This window comes from Rattus norvegicus, chromosome 1, assembly GCF_036323735.1.
Source record: "Rattus norvegicus strain BN/NHsdMcwi chromosome 1, GRCr8, whole genome shotgun sequence".
NCBI lineage: Eukaryota > Metazoa > Chordata > Mammalia > Rodentia > Muridae > Rattus > Rattus norvegicus.
Window position 1 is genome coordinate 175500892 of NC_086019.1, and position 15441 is coordinate 175516332.

The following is a 15441-nucleotide window of genomic DNA, read 5'->3' on the forward strand; positions in this document are numbered from 1 at the left end:
CAGCATTGGGTCCCAAGGTTAAGGGCTGGGTCTCACAAGACTGACCCATTTCAGATGCCAGCCACTGTTGTAAATTTACTTCGAACCAACTGGTTATTAATGCAGAATTCTTTTTATGACTGTCTCTCCTCTCATTTGATTAATTTACTGTGACAGCTCCCAGAGCTCAGAGAAAAGTGTTATTGTTTGTTACTGGTGTGCTACGTTAATTCTGGACATGATAAATCTGAGTAACTGAGTAGCCACATGAAGAGCCTCATGAAATACGTTTCTGAGATGGGAAGGATCTGAGAAACACTATGCCCTCTCTTGGAAAGAGACTCTTCAGAAACCCCCTTGAGTTCAGCTACCTGGAAGCGCTCCAAACCTGTCATGTTGTGCAATGTAGTTTTAAACTCAGTCCCTTCTTACTGCCCTGAGGAAGGGGTGTAAAATAGGAAGTTCCAGCTTCTAAACGTAGCTTGGTCTTTCTGGTGACTAGGATGGTTCAGGAACCATCAAGACTCACCTCACAAAAGACACTCTCTTCTCAGAGGAATTTCCAAAGGGATTAGGAACTCTCTTCAGTCACTGGCATCAAAAACCAAGTATTAGGGAAAAGATAGATTTAGCATTCCTACCCCTCAGGATGTCTCCAAGGGTTTTATGAGCTCTGTATCAGACATCAGACCAGAGACTAAAAGACAGAACCTGGCATTTCATCCCAGGTTCACATAGAGAAATTGACTCAGCAGCAGCAGAACCAAGGTGAAACCACAGGTACTCTGACACTCACCTCATTGGTTCTTCCTAAAATGCTATGGGCCCTGGGACCTTGACTTCAATTAAAGGGCTTCTGAAGTCCTTAAAGCCTCAAAACTCATGTACTGGGATGGGTGGAAAGTCAGAGAGAGCAATGCCAAGAGATAGTAATGGGAGACAGAGGCAGAATGGACCAGGAGCCAAGTGAGAAGGTGAGAATGAGCTCTATGCAGTCAAATATTGGTGCAAAGGAAGGAAAGAGAAGACATGGGCTTGAAGTGCAGAAACAAGCAAGAAAAAGACAGAAGAACAGGGGCTTCTGGAACTAGATCTGGGAATAAGCTGGCATCCAGCTAGTTTGTCATCTTTGTAAGGATTCCCCTTATACCAACATCCCTGGGGCAAATCAGTGGGCCTAGATTGAGCTGGATAATGTCCATCTCAAAAGACACTGGGAAAATATCCTGTTGTTTCACTTTCCCGATTTCTTCGCCTCTGATAGAGCACCCACAATGAATCAAATAAATGACTTCACCCAAGTCTAGCTTGGTGAGCTAATGAGTTTATGAGAGATACTTCCAGGAGCATGGGGAACCCTCAGACATCTGCATTATCAAAAAGTCCACTTCAGCATAGATGACAAGTGACAAAAGCTCAATCCCTGGAGTTTCCTGCACAAGTTTCATACAGCATCCTGGGACGACCCTCTTCCCCACAATAGTTTGCTGCTTTATAGTGGCAAAGTGAAGCCCTTGGGGGTCTTGTAAGTTTCATCAGCTTCCTAAACCTACTAAGTTGTGTGAGCCTTCTGAGTTCAGGAGGGAATGTTTCAACTGATGTCACATGTTCCATCTTCAACAATGAAAGTAAGAGAAATCTTCAACAATGTAGACACTTGAAGTTCAATTCTCTCTGCATCACGTTCAGATGAGGAAACTAAGGTTGAGAGCACGGCATAGTTGCTAAGCAGAAGACAACCTTCTCCTTCCACCCCTCATGACACTTCAGACTTGACCCTAAAATGCATTGTTATCTGTTTGTTTGTTTGTTTGTTTGTATAAGTACTCTATTTTCATGTATGCCTGCATAACAGAACAGGACATATAGATATCTGGTCCCTCTATTGATGGTTGTGAGCCAACATATGATTGCTGAGAATTGAACTCAGGACCTCTGAAAGAGCAGCCTATCTGAGCCTTATCTCCAGCACTCTAAAATGCCTTTTGAAGCAGTGATGCTATACATGGTATTCTTTATGTTAATTAAACTGTGCTCTTTGAGACTGCTGAACATCATGATATGCCTTAAGATCTTGTAAGAACACAAAGAACTCAAATCTAGGGTTGAGGCTTAGTTAACTGATGATTTGGCCTATAAGGCTTAACTAGCCCATCTTCAAAAGAGAATAATAAAAAGACAGAACAGAAATCCACTCACAAAATAATAAAACTAAAACCATGGTTCTCAACAGTTTAAATAGACTACAGATGCAAGTGTAAGACATCGAACTTTCAACCCATAGAAAGAGAAAATGGCAACAATGTTTATGACATTGTTCTGGGCAAAGATTTTGGGTTCTCCTTTTCCATTTGCATATATATGATGTTATATGTATTATATATTATATATAATATATAATGTGATATATAATATATATCTAATCTCAGAAACATAGACAGCAAAAATGGGTATATGGGAATGTATCAAATTTTTAAAAAGCTTATATATAGCAAGAAAACAATCAAGAAAATAAAGAGGCCCAGCCAGAAAGCAGTGTATCTTCTGGTCTCCACCTCTGCCAGGAGGAGAGCCTCAGCTCTGGATCCATACTGACACAGCCCACATTCCAGATGCAGCCTGACTCTCCAAATATTCTGACACATCCAGGATCACAGGATAACAGGATCACAGGATCAAAGGATCACAGAATCATGAGATCACAAGATCACAGGATCACAGGTTCATAGGAAGGACAGGCTCCAGTCAAAGACAGGGAAGACACATAACATCAGAGATAACCAGATGGCAAGAGGCAAGCATAAGAACATTAGTAACAGAAACCAATTTGTCTTAGCAACATCAGAACCTAGATCTTCAACCACAGCAAGTCCTGGATACCCCAACACACTTCATGAGGATGATAGAAGACTTTAAGAATGGCATTTTAAAAAAAACTCCCTTAGAGAAATACAGGAAAACAAAAGTAAACAAGTAGAAGCCCTTAAAGAGGAAATACATAAATCCCTTAAAGAAAGACAGAATACAATCAAACAGGTGGAGGAGCTAAACAAAAACATCCAGGATCTAAAAATGGAAATAGAAACATTGAAGAAAAGACAAAGGGAGACAGCCTTGGAAATGGAAAACCTGGGAAAGAGAACAGAAGTCACAGATGCAAGCATCAACAACAAAATACAAGAGATAGAAGAGAGAATCTCAGTGGTAGAAGATACCATAGAGGACATCTACACAACAGGCAAAGAAAATACAAAAAGCAAAAGGCACCTATCTCAAAACATTCAAGAAATCCAGGACACAATGAAAAGACCAAACCCAAGAATAATAGGTGTGGAAGAAAGTGAAGATTCCTAAATCAAAGGGCCAGCAAAATCTTCAAAAAATTTATAGAAAACTTTCCTAATCTAAAGAAAGAAATACCTATAAAAATACAAGAAGCCTACAGAACACTGAACAGATGGGACCAGAAAAGAAATTCCTCTCCTCACATAATAATTAAAACACCAAATGAATAGAACAAAGAAATAATATTAAACGCAGTAAGGGAAAAGATCAAGTGACATATAGAGGCAGACCTATCAAAATTACACCAGACTTCTCACCAGAGAGTATGAAAGCCAGAAGATCCTGGGCCAATATCATAAGACCCTAAGAGAACACAAATGCCAGCCCAGACTACCATATCCAGCAAAACTCTCAATTACCAAAGATGGAGAAACCAAGATATTCCATGACAAAATCAAATTTATACAATATGTATTGACTAATCTATCCCTACAGAGGATAACAGAAGGAAAAGTCCAACACAAGGGAGGATACACACCCAATAAAAAGCAAGAAATGACTCTTTTCACAACAAACCCAAAAGAAGAGAAACACACAAACATAATTCCACCTCTAACAACAAAAATAACAGAAACCAACATCATTGGTCCCTAATATCTTTCAACATCAATGGACTGAATTCCCCAATAAACTGGATACATAAACAGAATCAAGCATTTTGCTGCATACAGGAAACGGACCTCAGTAATAAATACAGACATCACCTCAAAAAAAAAAAAAAGGCTGGGATGTTTTTTCCAAGCAAATGAACCCAAGAAACAAGCTAGAGTAGCCATTCTAATATCTAACAAAATAATTTCAACCAAAAATTACCAAAATCGATGGGGAAGGACACTCACTGCACACTCATCAAAGGAAAAAATCCACCAAGATGAACTCTCAATTCTGAACATCTATGCCCCAAATGCATGGGTACTCACATTTGTAAAAGAAACGTTACTGAAGCTCAAAGCACACATTAAACCTCACACAATTCCTCACAGTAGGAGATTTCAACACCCCACTCACACCAATGGAAAGATCATAGAAACAGAAACTAAATAAAGACACAGAGAAACTAGAACAAGTTCTGAACCAAATGGATTTAACAGATATCTACAGAACATTTCACCATAAAACAAAAGAATATACCTTCACCTCATGGTACCTTCTCAAAAATCAACCACATACTCGGACACAAAACAAACCTCAACAGATACAAAAACACTAAATTAATCCCATGTATTGTATCAGACCACCACGAACTAAGACTGGTCTTCAATAGTAACAAAAATGACAGAAATCCCTCACACAAATGGAAGCTGAACAACTATCTACTCAATGATAACTTTGTCAGAAAAGAAAGAAAGAAATAAAAGACTTTTTAGAATTTAATGAAAACGAAGGTTCAACATATCTAAAATTATGGGACACAATGAAAGCAGTACTAAGAGGAAAACTCATAGCCCTGAGTGCCTTCAAAAAGAAATTGGAGAGATCATACACTAGCAGCTTCACAATAGTCACAAATAATATAACAGGTTGGTGTGACTCTAGCCAGGCAAGTGAAAGATTTGTATAACAAGAACTTCAAATCCTCAAAGAAAGAAATTGAAGAAGACCTCAGAAGATGGAAAGATCTCCCATGATCATGGGTTGGAAAGATTAATATAGTAAAAATGGCCATCTTACCAAAAATAATCTACAGATTCAGTGCAATCCCCATCAAAATTCCAAGTCAACAATAAAAGAACTTCTGGAAGAATCGGCATCCCTGACCTCAAGCTATACAACAGAGCAATAACGATTAAAAATGCATGTTATTAGTAGGAAGACTGGCAGGTAGATCAAAGGACAGAATTGAAGACCCAGAAATGAACCTATGGTCACTTGATCCTTGACAAAGAAGCTAAAACCATCCAATGGGGGAAAAAAAACAGCATTTTCAACAAATGGGGTTGGTTCAACTGGCAGTTGATCCGTTCTTATCTTGTAGAAAGCTCAAGTACAAGTGGATCAAGGACCTTCACATAAAACCAGATATGCTGACTCAAATAAACGAGAAAGTGGGGAAGAGCCTCGAATACTTGGACACAGAGGAAAAAACTTCCTGAACAGAAAAACAATGGTTTGTGCTCTAAGATCAAGAATCAACAAATGGGACCTCATAAAATTCAAAAACTTCTGTAAGGCAGAGGATACTGTCAACAGGATAAAATGGCAATCCACAAATTGGGAAAAGATCTTTACTAACCCTACATCTGATAGAGGGCTAATATCAAAAATATACAAAGAACTCAAAAAATTAGACTCCAGAAAACCAAATACAAATATGGGGTACAAAGCTACATAGAGAATTCTTAACTAAGGAATCTAGTATGTTTGAGAAATGTTTAACTAAGGAAATGTTTAACATCCTTAATGTTCAATATCATCAGGGAAATTCAAACCAAAATGACCCTGAGATTCCACCTCACACCAGTGCGATTGGCTAAGATCAAAAACTTAGGTGACAACAGATGCTGGTGAGAATGTGGAGAAAGAGGAACACTCCTCCATTGTTGGTGGGATTGCAAGCTGGTACAACCACTCTGGAAATCAGTCTGTCGGTTCCTCAGAAAATTGAACATAGTACTACCTGGGGACCCATCTGTACACTTCTGGGCATATACCCAAAGGATGCTCCAACATATGACAAGGACACGTTTATAGCAGCCTTATTTACAATAGCCAGAATCTGGAAACAACCCAGATGACCCTCAACAGAAGAAAGGATACAGAAAATGTGGTACATTTGCATTATGAAGTACTACTCAGCCATTAAAAACGACTTCATGAAATTCTCAGGCAAACGGGTGGAACTAGAAAATATCATCCTGAGTGAAGTAACACAGTCACAGAGGAACACACATGATATGGACTCACTGATAAGTGGATATTAGGATAAAAGCTCGGAATACCCATGATACAAGTCACAGACCGTATGAAGGTCAAGAAAAAGGATGACCAAAGTGTGGATGCTTCAGTCCTACATGGAGGAGGGAACAAAATAATCACAGGAAGTTGAGGGTGGGAGGAACTTGGGAGAAGAGAGGAGGGGGAGAGGAAAAAAGAGGGGCAGGATTAGATGTGGGAGGAGATGGGCAAGATATAGAGAGGGTGAGGAAGTTGAACAGAGGTGTGTAGCAATGGGGTATGGGGAGTGGGGGTAGCCACCAGAAAGTCCCAAATGCCAGAGAAGCAAGAGACTCCCAGGACCCAATGAGGATGGCATTAGCTGAAATGCCCAACAAAGGGGAGAAAGAACCTGTAGAGACCATAATAAGAGATTAGGCACAGCCCCAGGTTGAGGGATGGGGCCACCCACCCTTCACAAAATTTTAACCCAGAATTGCTCCTGTCTAAAGGAAATACAGGGGCAAGGAGTGGAGCAGAGACTGAGGGAGGGACTGTCCAGAGACTGCCCCACCTGGGGGTCCATGCCATGTGCAGCCACCAAACCCAGACACTTGCTGATGCTGGGAAGTGCTTGCTGACAAGAACCTGATGTGGATGTCTCCTGAGAGGCTCTGTCAGAGCCTTACAGGTGCAGATATGGATGCTTGAGCCAAACGTCAAACCAAACACAGGAACCCCGATGGAGGAATTGGGGGAAAGACTGAAGGAGCTGAAGGGGTTTGTGACCCCATGGGAGGAACAACAACATCAAGCAAACAGACCCCCAGAGTGGCCAGGGACTAAACCACCAACCAAAGAGTACACATGGAGGGACCCATGACTCCAACTGTATATGTGTCTGAGGATGGCTTTGTCTGACATCAGTGCGAGGGGAAGCCCTAGGTCCTATGAAGGCTTGATGCCTCAGCATAGGGGAATGATAGGGTGGTGGGGTAGGAGTGGGTTGGGGGCGCATACTTGTGGAGGCAGGGGGAGGGATGGAGTGGGAGTTTTGGGGGGAACCAGGATGGGGGATAACATTTGAAATGTAAATAAAATAACCAATAAAAAAAGAAAAGAGCCTACAGAACAGGATAAAATATTTATAAATATAAATCTGTCAGAAAGTCCATATCCAGGATATATAAGAAATTCAATCACACATAAACAAATAACTTGAACTAAAATTTTAATTAGGAACTTAGCAAATGAAGACATACAAAAGGCCAATAGGTTTGTGAAAAGGAACTCAACATCACTAATACTCAGGGAAATGCCAACGAGTTTCACAATGACATATCATGCTAGTACAATAACTTATTACTAAAATATAGAAGACATTAAACTGAGTGTGATCACAGTGTATGATGTAAAGTTCTCAAAGAATCAATAAAAAACATGTTGAATAACAAAAACATGAATGATATGTAGTATTGAAAATATATAGAAAGAAGACAATCCTTGTACAACAATGAAAATTAGTATAACTATTAAAGACCAATGTAGACTCTTCAAAACGCTAAAAGCATAGAGCCCATATTCTACATGTGTGTGTATGTGTGTGTGTAAATGTAATCAATGTTTCAAAGCTATTCCTACATGCCCACGTTGACTTCAACATCATTCATTAACAGTCAAGTTGTAGAATTAACCTACATGTATATCAACAGCTGATTGGATAAACAGACATTGTAGAAATACATAATGACAACTACTTGGCCTTATAAAAAGAAGGAAATCTTGTCACTTATAACAGCACAGATCAACCTGAAGGGCACTATATCAAATAAAATAAGCTAGGTGTGGTAAACCAAATGCAGCAGGGTCTCATTGGTAGGCTGAGTACGAAAAGGTTGAACTTACTGAAGCAGATTGCTGAATGGTGGTTACATTCTTAACAGTACCAGTTTCTATTAAGCAGAAAGAATTCTAGAAATCCATTATTCAAATGGTGACCATAGTTAATAATAATGCATTGCATCCTTAAAAAATTGCTGAGAGAGTGGATTTGAAATGTCACCATAAAAAATAAGGATGCAAGATGACGGATCTGTTAATTGGCTTGATTTAGCCAGTTTGTCACTCACAGATATGTCAAAATATCACATGAATACCATGATTTTGTACAATTTTTCACTTGCTAATGAAAGGTTTTAGTTTAGTATAGATGATGTGCAAATTTTACATAGGAGAGCATAAAAGGTCAACAACAGCCCTGATCCTCTCTCTAGATGGAATGGAGCCCAAAGTTACCAAACAAAAATGGCAGTAGTTGACATCTAGGGGCTAGCGTGCATTGGAAGAAAGCTCCACTTACAAGACAGCTTACAAGACAGTAAAGAGTTAGGCCAGACATCACTCTTTCTCACTGTAAGACTGACTCTAGACCCTTTCGAGGCATTTCCTGGAGGACTCAGTGTGCACAAATGTCCTAAACATAGATTCCCACTCTCTTTTCTAGGTTCACATGTATCTTATTGATTGGAACCTGAGTCTTACACTACAAGGTGTGTTCCCACACCAAAAGCACTAATTAAAAGCCCGTGAGAGACTAGGCAAGGCAAGAACCAATTTCAAAGAGCAATGTCTCTGAAAATCGTGACGATCTTATGAAGGAGTGCTGCTAGCTCCTTGATATTGAGGATTTGGAAAGGACCCATAAATTCTCCAAAGCGATAGATTTCCTTGACTTGACTGGACTTAAGGGTTTTCCTTAAAGCAAAAGCAATGGATTCCCTTTTGCCAGGCTCTTACAACTTTCCCTAACGCCAGCCCTTCACTACAGTGTGTAGAGTTTACTCATCCCCCACCTGCCACTGCCTGCTGAAATGAGAGGAGTCTCACCCACACAGCCTCCCAGCAGTGCCTCTGCATAGCTAGTAGACTCAAAGCCATATTGTGCAAGATTACTGAAGGTGTGTTGGTTTAAACAGCTAGAATTCCACCACCTCCAGTGTTTTCTGCCATTTTTTAAAGCTTAATTATGAAAGGATCAAGGAACGAGGTTCCAAGCTGAGGCAGGAGAATGGAGTGGGTGTGGGGGAGATGTCCAGAAGCAGCAAGATTGGCCTGAGAAAGAAGCCAGACGTAGAAGCGGGCTGGAAAATCCTGAGATGGAACGCGGCACGTAACAAAAGAGCATGGAAGCGTGGCTGGCACATCCAAGCGATCTCCAAATGCTGGGGACGGTGAGTACTAAATACACATTAGCACTCTGTGGCTCAGGGCTATCAGGCCTCAAGCTTTTCCCAACTTTCTGGCCCACTTGAATTTTCTGAAGTGCCTTTCTCTTTCTTACTGAACTGTCCCTATTTCTATCACTATCTATATGTCCGTGATTCAATTTCTGTTAGTTTGCTTGCTTCAAGACATAAGAACCTGGAAAAGTCAACAGGTGGGTTCTGGACTCTGAGCCATACCTGGAAGAGTCAGCACACCCCTCAGAGACACCCAGGAGACATCGGAATCATGGCCAGGAATGGTATCCCTAACCATCCTCATAAGGACAGCCAAAAAGGCTGGAGGAGCTCAGGACCAGAAAGCAATGTCTGTGTGGGCCAACTCCTTGTTTTGTGTCTATATGGTAACCTCTGCAGATGTGTACATAACTCCTGACCTCTACACACCACACACACACACACACACACACACACACACACACACACACACACACACACAGCTTTCATCCATGTACAGTTCTGGTAAGATGAATGTTTAAAGGGTGAGTCCAGTCTGTGGAGGAAGGATTTTAATAATACAGGGGTATATTTATCCCTCATTTATCTCCTGTCTTTTGGCAATAACATCTAACTGCATCTGAAGAAGGGCTTCATAGTTCTATAAAGAAAGGTAGCTTAGAGCATGAAAAGCTTATAGCTTTTCAGAGTAAAAAGGGAAAATTTATGCCAGGGATGGTTTTACAAAGCAAACCCTTCTCATATACCTTAAAAGAGCAAAGTATTCACTCAGAGCCCATGGTTTGAAATTTGTGGCAGGAAATCTTAGTATTTGATAATTCCATTTCTATCCAGACTGGCACGTTTCAGAAGCACAATAAATGCCTTTTCCCCCTGGATGTTTTCTCAGCTTTGTCATTATCCTTGCCATCACTGTTAGTTAGGCGTTGGTTTTGCTGAAAGCTATGAAGCATCAGAGACGTAGCCTTCAAGGCGGACCCTGAGTGAGCGCCAAATCCCAATGGGCCTTACGTTACCATGGCTATATTTTTATTTCCATCAGATTATGAATCATCCAAGATCCAAAAACCCCCTCCCTCTACCACTGTGAATGGAAAAGCATCCTAAGGCTTCACAGATCTTCCCCAGACAAATGGAAATGTTGTTACCTGGAGAGCAGCAGCCCCTGTACCGCAGTTGCCTAAGCTAATAAGATTTCAGCCTGTATTGCTTTTGATCTCACTCCTAGCTATGAGATGTTCTGTTTTGCTGATGGGGCCACAATGAGTGGTGGTGTCTGAGCAATGAGAGACAGCCAACAGAGGAAGAAATTCTCAGCTGACTGACTTCCCTGGCTCTCTTACTGCTCAGTATACAGTGGGGAATCTTTGAGTCTCTGTTGAATTTCAGTCAGGTTCAAGCAAGGATATCAGATAGGTGGCCCAAGGGTCAGGGTCTGACGAGTGCAGCTTACTGTGTGTGACTTAGACAAAGCATGAACACTGGTCATGTTAGGAAGAGACACAGGTGGTTGACAGACTACTGAGAATGAAGGGACTTGGTATAAGGAGAGATGTACAGAGACAGTTCCTAGGATCCAAACATTCCTGGGCTGCATTGTGAATAGGAGTGACTATGCTTTAGCACCAACTCCAACGAGGAGAGAAGAGACAGTAGTGTAAGCCTCCACCACACAGGTTAGTTTGGTGGAGAGAGAGATTGTGTTACAAGGCAGAGTAGTTAGGCAGTGCCAGGGCAGGTGTTAGACAAACAGCCTGGCAGAGTGTAATGCAGAGGCAGGAAGTACCAGGACTTTTCAACCTGACTCAAATACGAAGAGCTCATTTTTTACCATTCCAAACGTTAAACTCAAGGGTGATGTAACTTCAGGCTCCTGGGTGATGGACATCAGGCTACACTCTAACCTGTGTCCTGTCCAGGAAAACCTGCAGTTGGGGATCTACAGGTGTCATCAAGGCTGTCAAGAACTCAGTGCCTACCTGACCTACAGAGCTTTCTATGCGGGCTCAAAACTACTATCATCTGGGAACAATTGAATCAACAGTCCAGAGAAGCAGGAGAGTTACTAAGTGATTGCCTTGACCTAATCGTTTGCTTCTTATTTGAAAGAAGGGAACAAGGGTCTTTTTCTGGGCAGCAAATCTAAGCTCTCGACTCTTCATGTGTGTGACACAAATTGGGAAGGTTGGCAAGTGACGAGAGGCATCTAGCTCTGGAAAGCCTCCAATGTCGGCTGTGCAATTGGTGGAACCAGGTGAACAGGCAATTCTATCAAGACTATAAAGGCAGGAAGGCTGGATAAAATCATTAACTCCATGGGTTGGAAAAAGACACCATCTAGCAGCTGGTGAAAAGTGAAAGGGGGGAAAGACCATTCTCAGTGGCCATGGCATGAAGAAACAAGAGATGACAGGGGACGTCATGAGAAGAAAAAGGAGGTCTTCCGCGAGATCTCTGGCATCCGTGAAGTAATTAGGAATGTCCCCTTCAGGCCAACTGATGCTTAAACAGGAAACACAGAAACTCTGCCTTTTCTATCTCATCTCTGTCATCCAACTCAGATCTTTTTGTAATGTGCTTTGTACACATTTCCTATTGTGTGAGGCAAAATGTGGTGCAATTGGAGAAAGAGAGGCTTGGAGATTTTCCAGTTAGGAAAAGAGTCTAGAGGTAGAAATTATGGCAACATGAGAAAGAAAGCCTGAGAGGCAAAAAGGCCTTTCATCTAGGGAGCTACTTTGCCTTTCCTAGTGGCAGAGTCAGAGAATCTCTGACAACCATGCACAAAGCCCAGATTGCCTACAGAGGCCATGAGCACTTTTCTAAAGGTGCCTCAAATAGAGACATCAAAAAGAATAAACAAGCTGTGTTCACTTAGGCCAAAATGATGTAGAGCTGAGATTTTAGCATTCCGCTCTCATTCCTAAATCTAAACACCACCCTTCATAAACCCACATAACAATTTTATTTACAAAAACAAAATCCTTAATCTCTAAACCTTGTAAATTACATTGATCAATATAAATTAGAAAGTCAGGCAATACAGCAGACAGATCTATTTCAAAGACATCCAGACACAACCTTTTATAAGTTACATGTGCATGTGTGTGTACATGTTTGTGTGTGCTTGCGTGCGCGCACACACACACACACACACACACACACACACACACACATATCCTTTCCCTATGCACCTTTACTGTTTTGATAAATTTCAACTCTGCTTCATACTGACTTGTCCCAAAATTCCTTTCTGCCCTGCATTTGCCAAAGCTGAGATCTCTGCAAAGAGCCAACCCCCTAGGCGTGGAGCAATAGCAAGAACTCTACCTCGGTCCCACCAGCTCTGATAGAAGGAATTAGCTTTTTTTTTTTTTATTAACTTGAGTATTTCTTATTTACATTTCAAATGTTATTCCCTTTCCTGGTTTCCAGGCAAACATCCCCCTAACCCCTCCCCCTCCCCCTCTATATGGGTGTTCCCCTCCCCATTCTCCCCCCATTACTGCCCTCCCCCCAACAATTATGTTCACTGGGGGTTCAGTCTTAGCAGGACCCAGGGCTTCCCCTTCCACTGGTGCTCTTACTGGGCCATTCATTGCTACCTATGAGTCAGAGCCCAGGGTCAGTCCATGTATAGTCTTTGGGTAGTGGCTTAGTCCCATGACAATTGGAAAGACCGGAGAGCAAAGGCCAAGCCATCAGCTGACCTTTATGACAGCAAGAAACGAACTGAGCCAGGAGGAGCTGGCAACAAGCTCTACCTTCCACAGCTTCAAGCAAGAAACTCCCTGGAGACTTCACCTCAGTCCAGCCATCTTCGGGATTACAGGAGAGCTATTCTCTCAGCTACCTGAAGCATTAAAGATGGGGGTTTGTATGGCCTTTCCTGAAGGCATGACAACCTCCTCCATCCCCAACTGCCCACAAACCACAATGGATTGTGTCCTGTCACATTCTAATTTCATGGAAACCCCAACTGTGCTAGGATGCAATCATAGGGAAGTACTTGAAGATGCCTCTGTAATGACTATGTGTGGAAGAAGGGGAGGATATGGGAGGGGGTAGAAAAGACACTAAATTAAGAGCACACAAAACCACAAAGACAATGAGAGAAGTGTTCCTGAGTTAATATTATGGTTTGGATATAAAAGGATCCAGTTACCTGTCTATGATTGGATCATAAGAACTATGACTTGATCAATGGATTAATCCAATGATAGCTTGATAATTGATGGACTTATTGGAGGAGATAGAGTTTTAGAGGCAGAATCTAATGCATGGCTCACGAAAATTCTCCTTTGTTCAATATGGCCTAGAGAAACCAAAAAGTTGGACACTCCTGCTATAGAGGAGAATTTGGGCACTGAGGACATGCCTGTTAAGCTATATCTTAGCCTGGGCTCCTCCCTAACCACCTCTGATTCCTGGCTACCCTGAGGTAGGTGAGCAGCTCTGTTCCACTGTGCCCTCACTCATGCCCAGTGACCAAGAGGTCGTGGACTGAAACCTCTGAGACTCTAGTCAAAATAAACACCCTTTTTTGTTGATTGTTGAGGCACTGTCACAGCAGTTAAAAAGTAGTGTGTGAGCTGGAGGTTTATTGTTGATGCTGAACTGAGTGGATCCCTATGACAGGGTGACTGAGAGTCTCACCCTTACCTGGTAAGAAACCCTTACCTGTCCCTTCACTCTGTGAACTGACTAAGCTCTTCTACATTCTTGAGGACTAGGGATATACTTGCTAGGGATATATTCCTCTCTGTGTGTGTGTGTGTGTGTGTGTGTGTGTGTGTGTGTGTGTGTGTGTTTTCAGATTACAGATTTTTTTGGTAACTAAAGACACTGAAGAAGAAGGAAACAAGAACATTGTCCTTAGACTCCACTGACAGGAAATCCAGTGCCTACTAAAATGGCTGGACAGAAGAAATAGAGCCAAAGACAAGCATTTGCTTCAGTACCCGCCACCCCACCCATAAGCTACCAGGGCACAGAAGACTGGCAGCCCTCAGAGCAGTATGGGGGCTCAGATGGTTTCCCAACCCTTGCTGATTGAGCCCAGTTGCTGTTTCCACCTGAAGAATGGGCCATGAAACTCCAGCCTTATAGATCTGTTCTGAGGGTTGTATGTGATGGCTTCCAGAAGCAGCGATCCATGCTTAGAACCTTACAGGTCTTGGTGCATGGCACTACATTCATTCTCGAAGGAGCTGAAGATTCAAGAAGCAGACAGGTAACAGAGAACACAAAATTCTGCAGGACTTTGTGTCAAAAGGATGGTAAGGGCTGCTTGCTGGATGATTTGAGCAAGATGGCTTCTCTCTCAGAAATAGGCAGGGGCCAACTATGTAAACACAGGAGCTTAGAGTGCAAGGTGACAATGAGATCTACAAACTCCACTCTGGAAGTGTGCTAAAATCTTAGAGAATCTAGTGGATAGCCATCTAGTGGATGGCTCCATCCAAGAAGAAGGACACAGGATCACCTTCCAAGAGCAAAGGATCTTCAGGGGAAAGACACCTAGCAGACACCAGGGACTGTCCCCATCCCTGCCAAATGTGACAGATGAAGAAACCATCCAATAAGGTTTGGGTAGGCAAGGAAGCTGAGGTTCAAAAAGCAGGGCAGGGAAGGTTGTTAAGATGGCTTCAGTTTGTAAAATGCTGTCACACAAGCAAAGGGCCTGAGTTTGGTCCATAGAACCTAAGTAAACCAGCTGAGTGTGGCCACATAAAGAAGCAGAACAAGGTGGCACCTGCTTATGATCCCAGTGCTGAAGAGATTGGAACAGTCAGCATGGCAGAACTGACAAGTACCAGATCAACTAATGAGATACCCTGCCTCAAAACCACATGAATAAACAATGAAGAAAGACACCTGAAATCTACCTCTGGCTTCTACACACACACACACACACACACACACACACACACACACATACACACACACCCTGTACAGTTACACATAGACACACAAACATACACAACATACAGTACACAAACAC